We start from the raw sequence: 15,235 nt of genomic DNA on the forward strand, positions 1-15,235 counted from the left end.
AAGTGGACTGAAGTCCAATTAGACAGATGTCGGTTGCCACCAACATCTGTCCGTCCTTGCATCTTATTGCCACGCTGACAATTGTGGTTCATAGGTGTTGCAGCTGGATAAGACTGTTTAATTGCTTCCCTCCCTTGGCAGCTTGCATAGTATTTTCTGGAACCATGAAATCTAGACCGCAGGAAGGAGGCTTTCAGGTCAGATCCAACTCGAGTCATCCAAGTCCTATGTCCTAAGTGTGTGGTTTCTTCAGCAATAAGCTCCCGCCCTCAGTACCTGAGAGTCAACCAAGGGCTACATAGATAACCTATATTGCTTTGGGAGTCACTTTAGGGTGTGTGTGTGTGTGTGTGTGTGTGTGTGTGTGTGTGTGTGCCTTATTATGTGGCACCTGGGCAAAGATCTAAGGACAACTTATGGGAATTGGCTCTTTTCTTTTATCTGCCATGTGGGGTTCAGGGATCAAACTCAGGCTGTCAGGCTTGGCAGCAATCCCCCACCCACCCACAGAGCCATCCCATTGGATCTCGTATGGCGACTTAAAGCTCATTTTGTTCCCAGTTCACATTTGTCCCTTCTGTTCCTTGTTAGTTTGTTTATAGTTTAACAAACAACTTATCATCCATTGTGTAACTTAGTGTTCACAGTTACCCAGTGTGGTATGTGGTCTCCGTCGGCCTCCATCTTGAGGTTAAGTGTTAAAGACTTAACTGAGGTATTCTTCAGGACCCCGGTCTCAAACTTGTTCCCATGTATATAGTATTTTGCCTTTCATCCCTGCTGGGTGTTGAGCACAGACACAGCTAAGTACCAGGGCCCCCTGACAGGACGGTAGAGTGAGAAGTAGAGCTTAGTGCACATGGTGAGTTAGGTATCGATGGTGTCAAATACAGGGCAGAGACAAAGCAAAACGCCCATACTGGTTCTCAGTTACAGCCCTCAGGGGCCAACTCATTCAGTGAGGTTCAGTGAGGGTACAGTTTAACCACACACACCTAGAGACCAGGGAGTGGATAGAACTGCCTTGGTGTAGGAAATCAGACAGAGAAGGGTGGGCATGTGTAATGGCATGATGAAAATACGTCACATGCTGTGACCTCGCAGGCCTGAGGTTGAACCAAGGCAGTAGCTGCTGCAAAGACAAGGCAGTAAGTAGCTGCTGCAAAGCTTTCTTCATGGAGGCTTCCGTTAGAGCTGGAGAGTCCTCTGGGCTCCAGTTAAGCTTTGGGGTCTGGAGTCATCATCACCATCATCAAAGTGAATGGAACGAGAGCTTTCTGTGGTCTGCCCTCCTGGGGTCATAAATCCTCTCCAATTGGTGGCTTCTGCCATGTTGTTTTAATAGGAGTATTTACAGGTACTTGTCAGGAGGGAAGGGTTCAGTCCCCCAGTAGGATTAGAACTTGTCTGCTTCACAACCTACGTCTGCCCGTGACCTCACACGCGTGTCTCATCGGGACCGTTTTGATCCTGGAGATAACCCATCTCCTAACAAAATCCTCCAACCTCTGCTAGCTAACCCAGGACTCCAAAGGGTCATACGTTTAAAACAAGGGACCTGGCACTACGAACCATGGAGGAATGATGTAAAGGAGGGTGGTTTATCCATTGACTCTGGAGCCGGATGGTCTTAATTCAAATCTCATGCTTGTTTTCTAGCTCCATGGCCCTGGGCAGGTTATGAAATCTCTCTGTGCCTCAGTTTCTCCCAATGGGAAATGATAGTGCCTGCGGTCCTATATGGTAAGATGGCTCAGGTACTGATCTGATCTGTGTGTGTGTGTGTGTGTGTGTGTGTGTGTGTGTGTGTGTGTGTGTGTATGTAAAGGGTTTGGCACAGACCAGGCACACTTGTTAACTGCTAAACGTTATTATGCATTAAAGGAGGGATTTTCTGCATTCAGGATGATTCTTTTTCTTCCTCATGTCCTTGGAACCTCCCCACTCTGTGACCTTCTCCCTAATTTACATTTATGGAGCCAGCTGTTCGAATAGCCTCTCTTTCTTCTGGTTGGGGATGGGAAGGGAAAGCACCTTGCATATGAGCTCTTATTATTTTTTGGTATTGCTTACAGTGTCATCTTAAACCAATATACCACAGCTCATTTCCATTCAGCGCTAAGGGCCCTTTAAACCAGCCACTTGCCATTTACTCTGTTTTAAAAAAGGAAGGTCTTCGGGTTTCATGTTCCTTTATTGTATTTTGTAAGGCACAGAACACATATTGGATACTATGTAAATGCGAAAGACTCCAACAATAGTAACAGACAGATGAGAAACTGCAGGAAGTGGAGACACCATTTTGGATTTAGCTTTTTTATCGATGGGCTGAGTGATTTGGAAGAGACAATGTGGCTCCAGGGCTAAAGAGCCCACAGGGATTTCCACAGCAAAGGTTTGCGTCTCAGTCACAGCAGCAGCTCCGGTGACCCCAAGCAAGCAGCTTCCTTCTCCTGGACCTCAAATTCTCCTCAAGAATACTGGGCTTGGTGCCACAAAACTGCCTCACAGGGATGCTAAGTTAGCCTGGCCATATGTAGTTATACAGACTGTGCACTACCGAAGGGTGTCCACTGATGGGGAAAGACGGGAGTAGGATGTGGTCATGCTCTATCAGTCTGTCCCCTGGTGATGGGTTGTGTCTGTCCAAAGGAAGTGCATGCTTTGCTCTTCAATTTTGCACAATAGTATTAATAGGGGTTAGTAGAGATCTCGAATTAAGCAACTTGACAGGAGTGGGGCACGGAGTTCAGCAATCAGAATGTACAGATTAATTTAACACAACTACTAAATGCTTGCTCTGTGACAGACCCAATTTCGGGGGCTGGAGCTGTGGCGATGGATATAGGCACCTACTGTGTGTAAGTTGTGGAGATGGATATAGGTGCCTACTACGTGTTCCTGTTCTTCCCAGATCATCCTCTGCTATATCAAATCTGTTAACAAGTCTTGACAAACTCACCCAGCTTTCTCCACCCCACTGCCTGCATTTTGCTCCATGACGGGAAACAAGGACTTCTAGCTCTACTTCTGTCCTTTAGGCAAGAGCCAGAGTGTTCGTATTAAAGTGTGAATTGGATACTGTTGCCCCATTTAAACCCTCTGGAGGATATAACTTGATCTGGGTGCTCACGATCGCCCACATTTCCTCCACTGAAGAAAAAGCATCTTTTCCTTTAAATAGCCCAGCACCGCAGTTATTCTAATCTCTTGGCTAGAACTCTGCTTGCTTCTCCTCTTTAGCCATCTCCTTCTCATCTGTCAGTGCTAAGTGGACAGTCAGCTCGTCAAAGAAGCCTATCACTCATTACCAAGATATTCCAATGTGGCCCACTATCATTCATTACCAAGATATTGCATTACACAGGAGCGCAGCCCACCTTGAAAGTACGGAATTCCTTACCTTATGACTTACCTGCTGGTTTGTTAAATGCCAAAAACAGTGAGGACCCTGCTTCTTAACTCTTCTGTGAGTGCCTTTGCTAAGTCTCTGACACAAAGCACTAAATATCGATATTCCTTAGACCAAGTGGATAAATGAAATTCGTCTGAAAGTGGTATTGTGACTACACGATGTAGGGGTGGGTACTGTGACAAGCACTGTGTGTGATGTGCTAGGTGAGGTGGCATGTGGCAGGTGGGGAACACCATGTTTTATCATTCATTGATTTTTATGTCAGTGGTTATGAACACTCACCGTGGGATAGCAGATAGTCAACAAGGGTTTGGTGAAGGAAGCAAACTTGGTTTGTGTTTTACAGGATCTGGTCTGCTGGCTCAGGCCCAGTTCTGCTAAACTCATCAGCATAGTTCTGCCTCCCAGTAACCCACATGTAACTGTTCTGGGTTTCCAGAACCAGCCTACCTGGGTGTTATCATATGATTCAATCCAAGTGTCTGACAGCTTGGCTTTCCCCAACTCTACTTAGACAGGGGACCACACTTTGATTCCCAGCTTAGGCTGTGGCAGCAACTAGAGAGGACAGGTTACTTTTCTCCCATAATTCCTATCGAGGAATCCCTATTTCGTTGCCGTTGCTGCTTTTGCTTTTTGATGGGGAACTATTTGATTAGTATCTGTCGTTTCTTAAGGGACTATAGACCCACAGGGGTAGGCCCTGCTAGGCTCATTATTTTCGGCCCCAGCACTGGTCCACTGTAATCAATAAAATACAACAATTTTGCTGAGTGATCAGCTCACCTGGGAGGAACTTTTAAGGAAGGCTCACACCTACATACCGTAATCAGATCTGGTCTGTCTTCTCTCTTTGAACTTCTCGATCATGGTAAGGGATGGGAAGGAGAGTAGTGGATTGGGAGCTACTGTTTTGTAAAAGCCACAAGCTCTTTCACCTTCATTCCGTCTCTCAAACTCAATGGAATGGTGTCTTTACAGGGTTTTAACACAAACATGAATTGATTAAATTTGTTATTTACACAAGTCGGCCTTTGGCAGGAAGGACCCCACAGCGGTACTGAGATCAGTAAGGAGGACAGTAATCAGCAAAGAAACCAAGCAGGTGGGAATGAAAATATCTGGTAGTGTAAATAAGAACAGACTTAAGTGCTAGAGTAAAAGAGTCTACAGGGTTTGCTTAGCATTGAAACAGAAATGGAAGAGGCAATGGAGACAGATGGGAAGCCAGGTTAAAGGGAAGAAGGACCGCCAGTGAACAGAGATGAGAGACAGAACTAACTTTTCAAATATTTCTTTTTTTTTTTTCTTTTATGGTTCTGGGGATCGAACCCCGACCACTTCACTTGTTTGCCAATCTCGAGGCTACATTCTTCGCCCACCAGAGCTTTCAAGACATTTTGACAAGCCTGCAAGACAGGAATGAGATGGGACCATCTAGACGTTGGGAGTACAATAGGCCTAGGCAAAAAGGGGCCGGGCTGGACTCTCCCCTTCCTTATTCTTAGAATTGCAGAGAACAATATTCAAGAGGTGAGTTTGAAAAAAAGAATTATAGGAAGAGACTGAGTTGAAAGGCATGGAATGAGGAAGGCAAAACTGGATAGTGTCATAGAAAATAAATGATAATGTCCAACAGATTCAAATGACTAATGCTTAAGTTACACAGCCTGAAAATACTTCCAGTGGGTTTGGCGACAAGGACACTGACTGCAACAAGGACATTTTCTGCGGGGGCAGAAGCTGCAGTGTAGAACTCAGCACACACAAGGAAGGAAGTAGAGACGCTAAGAGCAGATTACGCTCGAAGAAACTCGCCTGTGGACGAGGAAAGAGACACGGTATGATTGAGTAGGACGTGAGAAGATTTGAGCGCATTCACAGCTGAGGGTAGAGATGGAGGATAGACGATTCTGGAGATAGAGGAGCGTCAACGCCCTCCCGCCCTCTCCATTTGTCAGCCCCGCCCCCACGTGACGCGACAGGGTCTCGCGAAGACTACAACTCCCAGGAGGCCTAGCGGCATGGGCGGAGCCAAGGCCTGGCGCGCACCCCAGCGGCGAGCGGAAGAGCAGGCGCTTCACCGAGGCGGCGGAAGCGGAGAGCTACAGCGTCCCGGTAACCACGAACCCCTGTCTCCGATTCTTTCTCACCCTGAGCTGGTGCTGGTTGTCCCCTGTCTCTTTCCTCCCACTCGGGAGAGGCCCCTCTTTTCTCCCGTGTGTTAACGCTGTTTTCTTTTCCTCACGTGACGCGCGGGGCAGGCCCCCGCCTGGGGCGGGGGTTATTGGGAAGCTTCCGCCCTTCGACCTGTTGGAGCCCCTGGGCGGGAGGGCCTTTCTCCGGTCCCTTCTGTTTTCTAAGGGGCCACAGGCCTGCCTTGGGCCTCGGTCCTAATGCTTCTCGTAAAAATCGTCTCCAGTCCACAGGTAGCGAGCGGGGTCTGTTAGGACCCCCTCTGGGCTGCGGGGCTGTGTACCACGGAGGTGGCTCCGGGACAGCTCCGGGCTGCTGGCCATTCCGGGGCAGTGGCAAGTCTGCTCCGCTGCTCGGAGCCCGGGGCTATGGACTGGCTGTGAGCAGTTTATAAAATAGGGTGTACTTCCTGCTCTCCTGGGGCGGTCCTCGGAAAACTTCCGAACCACTTTTTCGAAAGTTTTCTTATAAAATTTTTTTCGTCGCATCCGAGTTGTGAGGGAAGGAGCACAGGGTTTATAGAGTCTGAATCCCGAGAGGGTGATAGCTTGCTCACTTGATGGACCTGTGGTCTTTGGTAGTCCTGTTACCACCATCTCAGTTTCTCTGTGTAGTCCTGAAAAAAATGGGGTGCTGAGTCTTTTTGATATTATGCCTTTCAGTATTAAGAGTTTCAGCAAAAATGATATATGTGTGAAACGTTTGTGCTATAAAACATATTTAAAATAAAGCTTTGGTATCCTCCCTGGTGTGGTCCAGGTCAGTTGGATTTTAAAATCACCGTCATGTCTCTATGAAGACTGGAGTTAATGGCGTCTTTTGAAACAGATGAAACATATAAGCGGTAATGTTAGGTTTCAGGCGGAGAGGCGACATTGGGGCCTGACCACCTGTAGAATCAATTTAGAACTTTGGGATTTCAGAATGCGCACTGCTCTCCACACACAGCTAGCTAGCTAGCTGCTGCTCTTGCTTTGTAACAACTCTGTTTGGAAGTAGTCCTAACAAGCATCTCCTAAGATTTGGAGCTCCCAGAGCTTGGTTTTGAACTACCTACCAGTGTCTAGGCACTTGTGGCTTTTCTCATTCATTTCAGGTGCTACTCATGTGATAGCTGCTTTAGCTATTTAGCGAAGGGGTTGAGGTGTATATAGTTCATTGGTAAGATTGGGTAAGGCTCTAAATTATCTTCTTAGTAATAGTAACAACAGTAACACAAGCAACAGCAACCTTTAATTCCAGTACCAGAGTCAGAGGCTGGCTGATCTCTGAGTTTTTGGTAGCCAAGTCTGTGTAGTAAGTTCCAGGCCTGGAAGAGTGATATATAGAGAGCTTGTGTATATGTGTGTATATATATATATATATATATATATATATATATATATATATGTATGTATATATATATATATATATATAATTTTATGTAATATATTTTATATAATATACACATATTTTAAAGATTACTCATTTTCACTCTTAAGGTTTCCCTGTAGTGCTGCTGTGAAATGGTTATTGGGTATGTGCTTAAGTTAATACTTTCCTAGAGTTTTCTTTCTTTCTGTTTTGTATCTTGGTAGTTGAAATCGGCCTGGTGCTTTGTTTATAACCTGTACTTAAAAGTGTAGCCATGCAGTGGAACTCATAGCAGGGCAATTAACTATGACTTAGATATTGACAAGAATAGAATTTTATAGAACAATTTTTGTGTCTCTATTATCTTCTAGCTCCCATATTTGCATACATACAGGTTTTGTTGTTTGTTTTTTGTTTTTCGTTTTTGAGACATGGTTTCTCTGTGTAGTCCTGGCTGTCCTGAACTCACTCTGTAGGTCAGGCCAGGCTGGGCTTGAACTCACAAGAGATCTGTCTCCGGGTGCTGGTATTAGAAGCAGGAGCCACGGGGTTGGGGATTTAGCTCAGCGGTAGAGTGCTTGCCTAGCGAGCGCAAGGCCCTGGGTTCGGTCCCCAGCTCCAAAAAAAAAGAAAAAAGAAAGAAAGAAAGAAAAAAAAAAGAAGCAGGAGCCACCACCCAGCACACCTACAGTTTTTAAATTAGGTTGTTTATAAAGTTTTAGCCTGAGTTTGGCATGGTAGTTCATGCCTTTAATCCTAGGAAGTCAGAGGCAGGTGGATTTCTGTGAATTCAGGTCTGCATATCAGTTCCAGGTCAGCCAGAGCTACCTGGTGAGACTGAAACAAAAACAAAACAAACATTTAACTTAAAGGAGCCTAGAAGACTTGGTGACCTTCATTTTTTTGAAAGGTGGAAACTTCATGACCTCTGCTGATGTCCTGGCTTTGTGTGCATGTGTAAGGAACAAAGCAAAGAGAAAAAGTCTTACAGACATAAATGATTTATGAGCCAGGGCAAAATCTTATGGTTGAGAATTAAACTGTTTTTATTTTCTTCAGGTGTCTCGCTGACTGCCAGATATCTGCAAATTTGGATGCTAAGGAAACATTTCCTTTATTCTTTTTTTTTTTTTTACACTTGATCTTAGCCAAAAGGCCAAAAAGCAATTATTCTTTTCTTTCATGTTTTGCCTTCTGTTTTTTCAGATTTGTTCTTGCCTTTAGTTATGCTTCAGCGTGATTTCTTTGCACAAATATATATGTATATACACACATATATACATACACATATTTGTATGTATGTATACACAGCTATGACAATAGAAAGTCGTGTACATTAAAATCTACTCTATGTATTGTGTTGTTTCCTTTGTTTCAAACACTTGCATTTTGACTCCTTTTTACTTGAAAGGACTTTGGGAGGGGGACCTCATTCTTTGCTATATACATATAGATGCTCAGTAAGCAATGACTGCTGAATAAGAACATTGTATTGATTATCTTGTGCTCTGTGACACACTTAGGTAAGGCCATACTGTTTTCTGGAAATACCGTAAGCCTTGGAATCAAAGTCCTGGTTCCAGTGTCTCCTGGGTGCAGCCTTGGTTTAGGCTTTTGAGTTCACGTCACATCATCTGTGAAGTAAGGCTGTCAGCCTGCATAGCTGAAAAGACAGGTGGCACCGGAGCTAGGCACATACTGGTCAACCTTCGTGGAAAATAGAGTTGCTGGTATTAATGCTTTTAGTTTTTGTTATTTTCTGACAGTCAGATTGTAATTATAATATCCTTTCTCTTAATCTCTTAATGTTTCATATGATCAGTGTGTTTCTTTTTGCCCAAGGTTAAGGTAGTTGACTGTGACCATGGAGCCTGAAATATTGCAAAGCTAATTGGCCCATATGGAGCTTGAAGCTGTGACCTGTTCTCATTAACTTCATGCACTAAGTACTCACAGATATCTGACATATATTTTATTTGGCATTCATGCAACTCATTAGATATAAGTAAATGAATTAGTGCCAAGAGTAAGAGTATAGATTTTTTTAATTAAAAATTTATGAAGCTAACCCTCATATAATGTATAAAACTAGCAACCTATAGGATCAACCACTTACCTGAACTATATGATTTAAACACTTTTTATTGTTGAGTTATGTTTATGGTAGATTTCCTACCCATAGAAACAAAGAGTAGACTATTCATGCATTGAAAGAGGACCTAACTTGTGTGATATTCACGAGAAAAAGTGCTCTTAGCTTGTGGGGAAAACATGAATGAGCCCAGCAGGATGGATGAAGCTTGGGTAACTCCTAAGAGCTTATTGAATTACAGAGAAATTTAGTTGTCAGAGCATTAGATAGGAGAAAAGTTATAGGGTGTTGTTCAGTGGCAGCAAGCCTGCATTTGGAGAGTGTTCTCTGAATAAGCCATTCACCACTTTCCCCTAGTCTATGGTGTGCTTTTTCACTATATCACAGTGGCTTTCTCTGTAGTCGACTATTTTTCAGACTTACTACAGTTTATTAATATTTGTTGCCTCTCTCTTTATACCAAACATGACCAATTTAGGATTGGAGATACAGACAAACATAAAGAAGCATTATGGGGGCGGGGGGTGTGGGGAGGAAGAAGCAATATTGGACTCAGCAAGTTTGGTATCTAGTATTGTGAGGTTTTCAAGCAAGTATCTTACCTGTATATTATGATACGAATTTCTGGAATGAGCAAGTGTGACTGCTCATGATGTAACATTAAACTTGATGCAGAGTTGAAAATGATGGCAAAGGGTGTGTAGTATTCATTTATAACAAATTTGTTTCTTAAGAAATCCAAATAGTGTGTTCATACTGGCCTACAATTGAGCTGTTTGAATTCTTTACCATGAAGTTTCACAAGAGAATTAAAGAAGTACTTTGATTTAAATCCTGTTAGTTTTCTGTTAGTAGTCTATTTCTGTATTCATAATTGTAAAATGAGGGCAAAAGGTGTGTAGTATTCATTTATAACAAATTTGTTTCTTAAGAAATCCAAATAGTGTGTTCATACTGGCCTACAATTGAGCTGTTTGAATTCTTTACCATGAAGTTTCACAAGAGAATTAAAGAAGTACTTTGATTTAAATCCTGTTAGTTTTCTGTTAGTAGTCTATTTCTGTATTCATAATTTTAAAATGGGCATAATGTTACTAATTCTACCTTAAAAATGAAAGGAAAAAACAAAAAAGGATGTCTTGGTAGCAATAGGGAAGAAGAGAGAATCTGACAAAGTTAAACAGTTGGCAGAGTGCGTCCTACAGAGAAGAGTCAGACATAGGCAGGACAGTTAGCACAGCTTCTTAGGAGGTGGGGAGTGCGAGAGGGCAGCAGATTAAGGGGTAGGAAATGAGTGAGCGAGGACAACGGTCAGGGCATGATCAGAAGATGGAGAGCTTACAGAGTCTGCTTGTGTCTGTTACTTGAGATCTTGCATTTGTATTTTGCCAGGAAAGGAGGGTAGTAAAATTGCATGCTCCTGCAGTTAATACATCACCAGTTTCCCTTAAATAGTAACTATACTTTATATGTTCAACGTAGAACCAAATGTTTCTATTATAGTCCTTTTAACTACTTACTTGGCCTTTTACAGTGTAAATAAACACATTTTAAAAAATTGAAACTTGCTTTCAAAAATATTTTTTACTTAAAAATACGAATGCACATTTATTACAAAACTAAGTGCAACTTTAGAAGATAAAAACACAAAACCTAATCTCAAGATCTAAACAGCACTTAAAAAGGCCCATACCTTCATGTGATTTTTAATTTTTTTCCTAGTATTTTTCCCTATAGGCAAAAGATTGCTCACTCAAGTTCTGTTTTTCTTAAAAAATAAAGAAGTATTTGTTAAGACCAAAATTGTACTATAACTTAATCATTGGTGGTAGTTATCTTTATATATCTATTTTAATATTTTCATAAACTATATACTCTTAATGCTAGGTACAGATCGTATGTTCTTCATTGTGTTTAGGCCTCTAGCAAAGTGTCTCGTGTGTAGTGGGTATTTAGACTGTGTTTGAGATGAATTGTTAAACCCTCTGAATGGAGATTGCCTTGTTTAACCAGGTCTTCCCAATTGTACATTGGTGCTTTGGACAATCCTTAAAATTGGGAAAAAACTTGGTTTGGAGGGAGTGTATTTAATATGAAGCCACTGAACTGGTAAAGACTTTTTCCTTAAGCTTTTGTTGTATGGCATGGAATTCCAAAACTTACTAATGTATACCAGCCATTTTGTTCCTGGTAAGCAAATAATCTACGACTCCTATGTATCCCGCTTGTTTCCTTTTTTACATTTTTCTTCTTTTCCTCTCTCCCTTTTATCTCAAGTGCATGTGTGTGCACTTGAAGTCCAGAGGCATAGGTCATGTGTCTTGCTTCATTACATTCCACCTTATTCCTTTGAGACACAGTTTCTCACTAAACTTAAAACTTGTCACTTTTCATTTAACTGGCTGGCCAACAAGTTAATATTGGGGATATAGTGTAGAGCCACACACAGGCTTTTTACATGGTTGTTGGGATCTGAACTCAGGTCATGGTTATGTAGCAAGTACTAGTACCTACTGAATCATCTCTTCAGCTCATCCCCCCTTATTAAGGAGGCAGGACGGTAGTCACATTAGAGCCCCACTATCATACCAGATACCCTGAAACCTACCAGGCTGTCTCCAAACTCACATTTAGTTTCCATCCTGCTTCAGCCTTCCAAGTTGCTGATATTACAGGCATAAGCCACTATAGCTGGCCAGGATTTCTTTGTAACTTAAGTTGATCAGTTTCTGTACTTGGCCTTTGACTCATATCATGTTAAAACAACAGTCTTACTTGTATGTGATAAGATATGTTTACTGAAAATTTGTCCAATCAGGAAATAACAAAATCAACCCATAACTTAACTTTTCAGGTGTAGCCAGTTTTTTAGGTCTGTGATTTTCTATTTGTAGTTCCTAAATTCGAACCTTTCTCAAAATGAGAAATTTTGGGTGTGAACCCAAGGCCTTGCTCTGTACCTTGCCTTTATCCCCAGCCCTGAAAATGAAAGGCGTTTTGTTTTGTTTTGTTTTGTTTTGTTTTGTTTTGTTTTGTTTTGTCATTCATTCAGTTGGCAGAACTTGGTCTAATCTGATGTAGCTATTTGTCGTTAATAGTTCTTAAATTTTCTGCTATTAATATTTTGGTGGTACTAGATGTAAAACCTTGGGGCATGTGCATCTAGGCAAGCATTCTACTGCTTAGCTATATCCTCAGCTCTTGATGTATAAATTATTCGAATATTAACTGAATATAATCTCATAGATGACAGAATTTCTGTTGAGTTCAAAATAGTATTTGAGAAAGGCTGTCTTCTTTGTGTTCTGTGTAATGGCCTTATGGATTGACTAGAGAGTTTTAGTAGCAGTGCTGTTACTGTAGCTGTAGAAAAGAGGTGTTGAGGAAGAGTAGTAAGATGATGGCGGTAGAAGAATTGAAGAGTCAGAATATACATTTGTGAGCTCACCGTATCAAGAATACTGTATCATAGTAGTGTCACTGGGGAAGGCTCTGGGATAGGTCTGGGAGGGAGAGAATAACTTCAGTGTTTAGCTTGTTAAGTTTTAAGTATATAATTTATGTGGTTGTTTTAAAAATTCATTAATGTTAATGTTGTAATCTGCTTTTGAGGCCATGCAGTTATCCTAGCAAACATAAATTCTTGGCGTTGGTCTTTTGGAACTGATTCTTAGGGCAGTAGAGCTGTACAAGAAAACTAATCTCATCACCTGATGTTTCGTTCCTCGATTCTAAAGGAGTTTGCCTGTCCACCCTTCTTACTTTCCTACTTCATTATAAGGGATGTTTGGTAGTTTCTTAAAATTAATCTTCAAAGTCGTGAACTGTACTACTGGAGAAGGAATTTGAGTAATATCGTGACTGCTGAGAACATTTAAAAGGGTTCTAGGCTGGGTTAGCACCTTGGATCTGGGTATTCTGAGTGTGCATTTGTTAAGAGAGTGGGTTTAGGAAGCCTAGGTTTCAGTGATCTTTTTTGTGTATTATTACATAGCCTACGTGAGTTACTTGCTGGCTTCAGCTTCCTCTGTTTTTAAAATAGAGCTGGTATAATGCTCCCCTACTTGATGAGATTGTGTTGGGGATTAGCTTTTAGTAATACTTGGCAAATATGAAGAGCACAGTAAATATTAGCTATATATTACTGCCTCCTAGACACTGCTTTTACCGTCACTTTATTATTTTATTTTAAAAATCAGTTACATTCTTGTATAGCTGTATCTTACACTATGATAGAGATAAATTTGGAGCTCAATCCCCCCCTCAAAAAAAAAAAAAAAAACCCAGATGTAGGTTTTTAAAGGAATGTTGTAGCGCTTCATGAGAAAGGAGCAGAAAAGACTGAAGACATAACATTGGGAAACTGTAGTAAGGAAGTGAGTGGAGGCAGGAAAGGAAGCTGCAAAGGAACTGACGGGGAGGAGGGTGTTCTATATGATGGATTATCCATGCAGAAGTTATCTTAATTAGGATTGGGTTTGGTTGCAGCCAAGTAAGAGAGACTTAAAGGTAGAAATTTCTTTCTTTTAGTGTGGAGAATTCCAGAAAGCTTCACGCTCTGGTGTGGCATTGCTCCACTATGCTGTTCTTTTTTTTTTTTTTTTTTTTTTTTTTTTTTGGTTCTTTTTTTTTTCGGAGCTGGGGACCGAACCCAGGGCCTTGCGCTTCCTAGGCAAGCTCTCTACCACTGAGCTAAATCCCCAACCCCATGGATGCTGTTCTTTTACAGTGTCACTTTAGAAGTGCAAGATTGGTTTCCAGCACTGAGGTGGAAGGTAACCTAAGAACCAAAGTCACTGTAGGCGTAGAGCACTGCAGCTCCAGTTATCCCATCCATATTTCCCCCAGCAGAAAGGAGGAAGGAAGGGAATCCTCTCTCTCCCTTACAGGATACTTCTTGAGATTATACGGACTACTTTTGCTCATATGCCATTCATAAAACTAGGTCACAGACCACAGCTTGATGCTGTGAAAGTTGGGAACCACAGACTGTTTTGAGTTGTCCGTGTCCGTGAATGAAGACAGTGAGATTATATGAAAACTTGCTCTCACTAGCACCAGTAGTTCAAGCTGAGCGTCTTTAGAGTGAAGACCCAAACCTGAAACCCAGACTTCTCTGCCGTGTAACACCTCTCGTTCCCAGATTAGAGTAAGGATGCTTAGTTGGTTTTCAGCCAATGTTTTTAATCCATCTCTGTCTTTTTATATTACTTCTCTCTCACTGCTGTTAATCGTACTTCCCAAAATAGATAAATGAGCAAATTTAATTAAATGTGTTATTTGCACTGCCTCCTGATCATTAATGAATTTGTAAGTAAGGTCAAACCTACAACCCTCCTAGTGTTACAATTACTGGATCCTGTCTGTCTTCACTAATAGTAATTATTTGCTTTAAGTTATTCTTTTTTAATTTTTAAGACTTTCATATTTTGTATATTTATGTTTATCAGTATTAGAAATATAAAGGCTTAACAAAAAGAGAACTATTTCTAAAGGCTTTTCTTTGTTTCTTTCAATTGAAAATATTTTATTTATATATTTTTGAATGATGAATTATTTAATATCAAAGTATATATTGCTGTTTAGCTTTTGTTTCTTTGAATTAATTTTCTAAATTTTTCTTCATATTTAATCAATAGGAATATAGTTTGTAGACATAATTTAAAGAGTCAAATAGGAGACCGGAGATGACTAAGTGGTTAAGAACACTTGTTCCTCGTCCCAGGCATACAAGGTAGGTTCCTAGCTCCCACATTAGGTGGCTTACAACCTCCCATCACTCCAGTTTTGCTCTTCTCCAACAGCCATATCCACTGGTGCTCCCTTCTTAGCTTCCCATGGCAGTTACATTCTGACATTTGGTTAAGTTAGTGTTGCATTGACATTATACCTGTGCGAATTTCATTGGCTGATAGTGTCTTAAATGGCCTCAGTGTGGTCTTCCTTAAGGTCATGTAAGCTTTTGGTTCCAGTTACCCTTCTCCCCTCCCTTTCTTCTTCCTCCCTTACCCATCCTCCCTTCCATTCTGAAGCTCCTTTTCTACAGACTTCCATTATCCTACTATTTGAGTGATGGATCTCTGGGCCTACTGCACAGTTCTTTTCCTAGAATGATTTCCCTTTGTTGTAATCTGCAGACTTCTCTCCTGGGTTTGATTTCCAGTCTTGTCAGAACTCAT

The 15,235-nt window shown here is 41.5% G+C and overlaps 1 protein-coding gene across 3 annotated transcripts in view; it reads left to right on the top strand.

The window, feature by feature from the left end:
- The first annotated feature begins 5,488 nt into the window (after nt 1-5,488).
- R3hcc1l (R3H domain and coiled-coil containing 1-like) overlaps nt 5,489-15,235 on the top strand; it is a 78,182-nt gene continuing 68,435 nt past the window's right edge. For 2 of the 3 annotated variants that reach the window (NR_199361.1, NM_001437570.1), the window contains 1 exon segment: nt 5,489-5,533. The gene's annotated coding sequence lies outside the window, so the exon portion shown is untranslated. 3 annotated transcript variants of the gene reach the window in all.

The sequence above is a fragment of the Rattus norvegicus genome, chromosome 1 (genome assembly GCF_021556685.1).
Source record: "Rattus norvegicus strain SHRSP/BbbUtx chromosome 1, alternate assembly SHRSP_T2T, whole genome shotgun sequence".
NCBI classification, from domain to species: domain Eukaryota; kingdom Metazoa; phylum Chordata; class Mammalia; order Rodentia; family Muridae; genus Rattus; species Rattus norvegicus.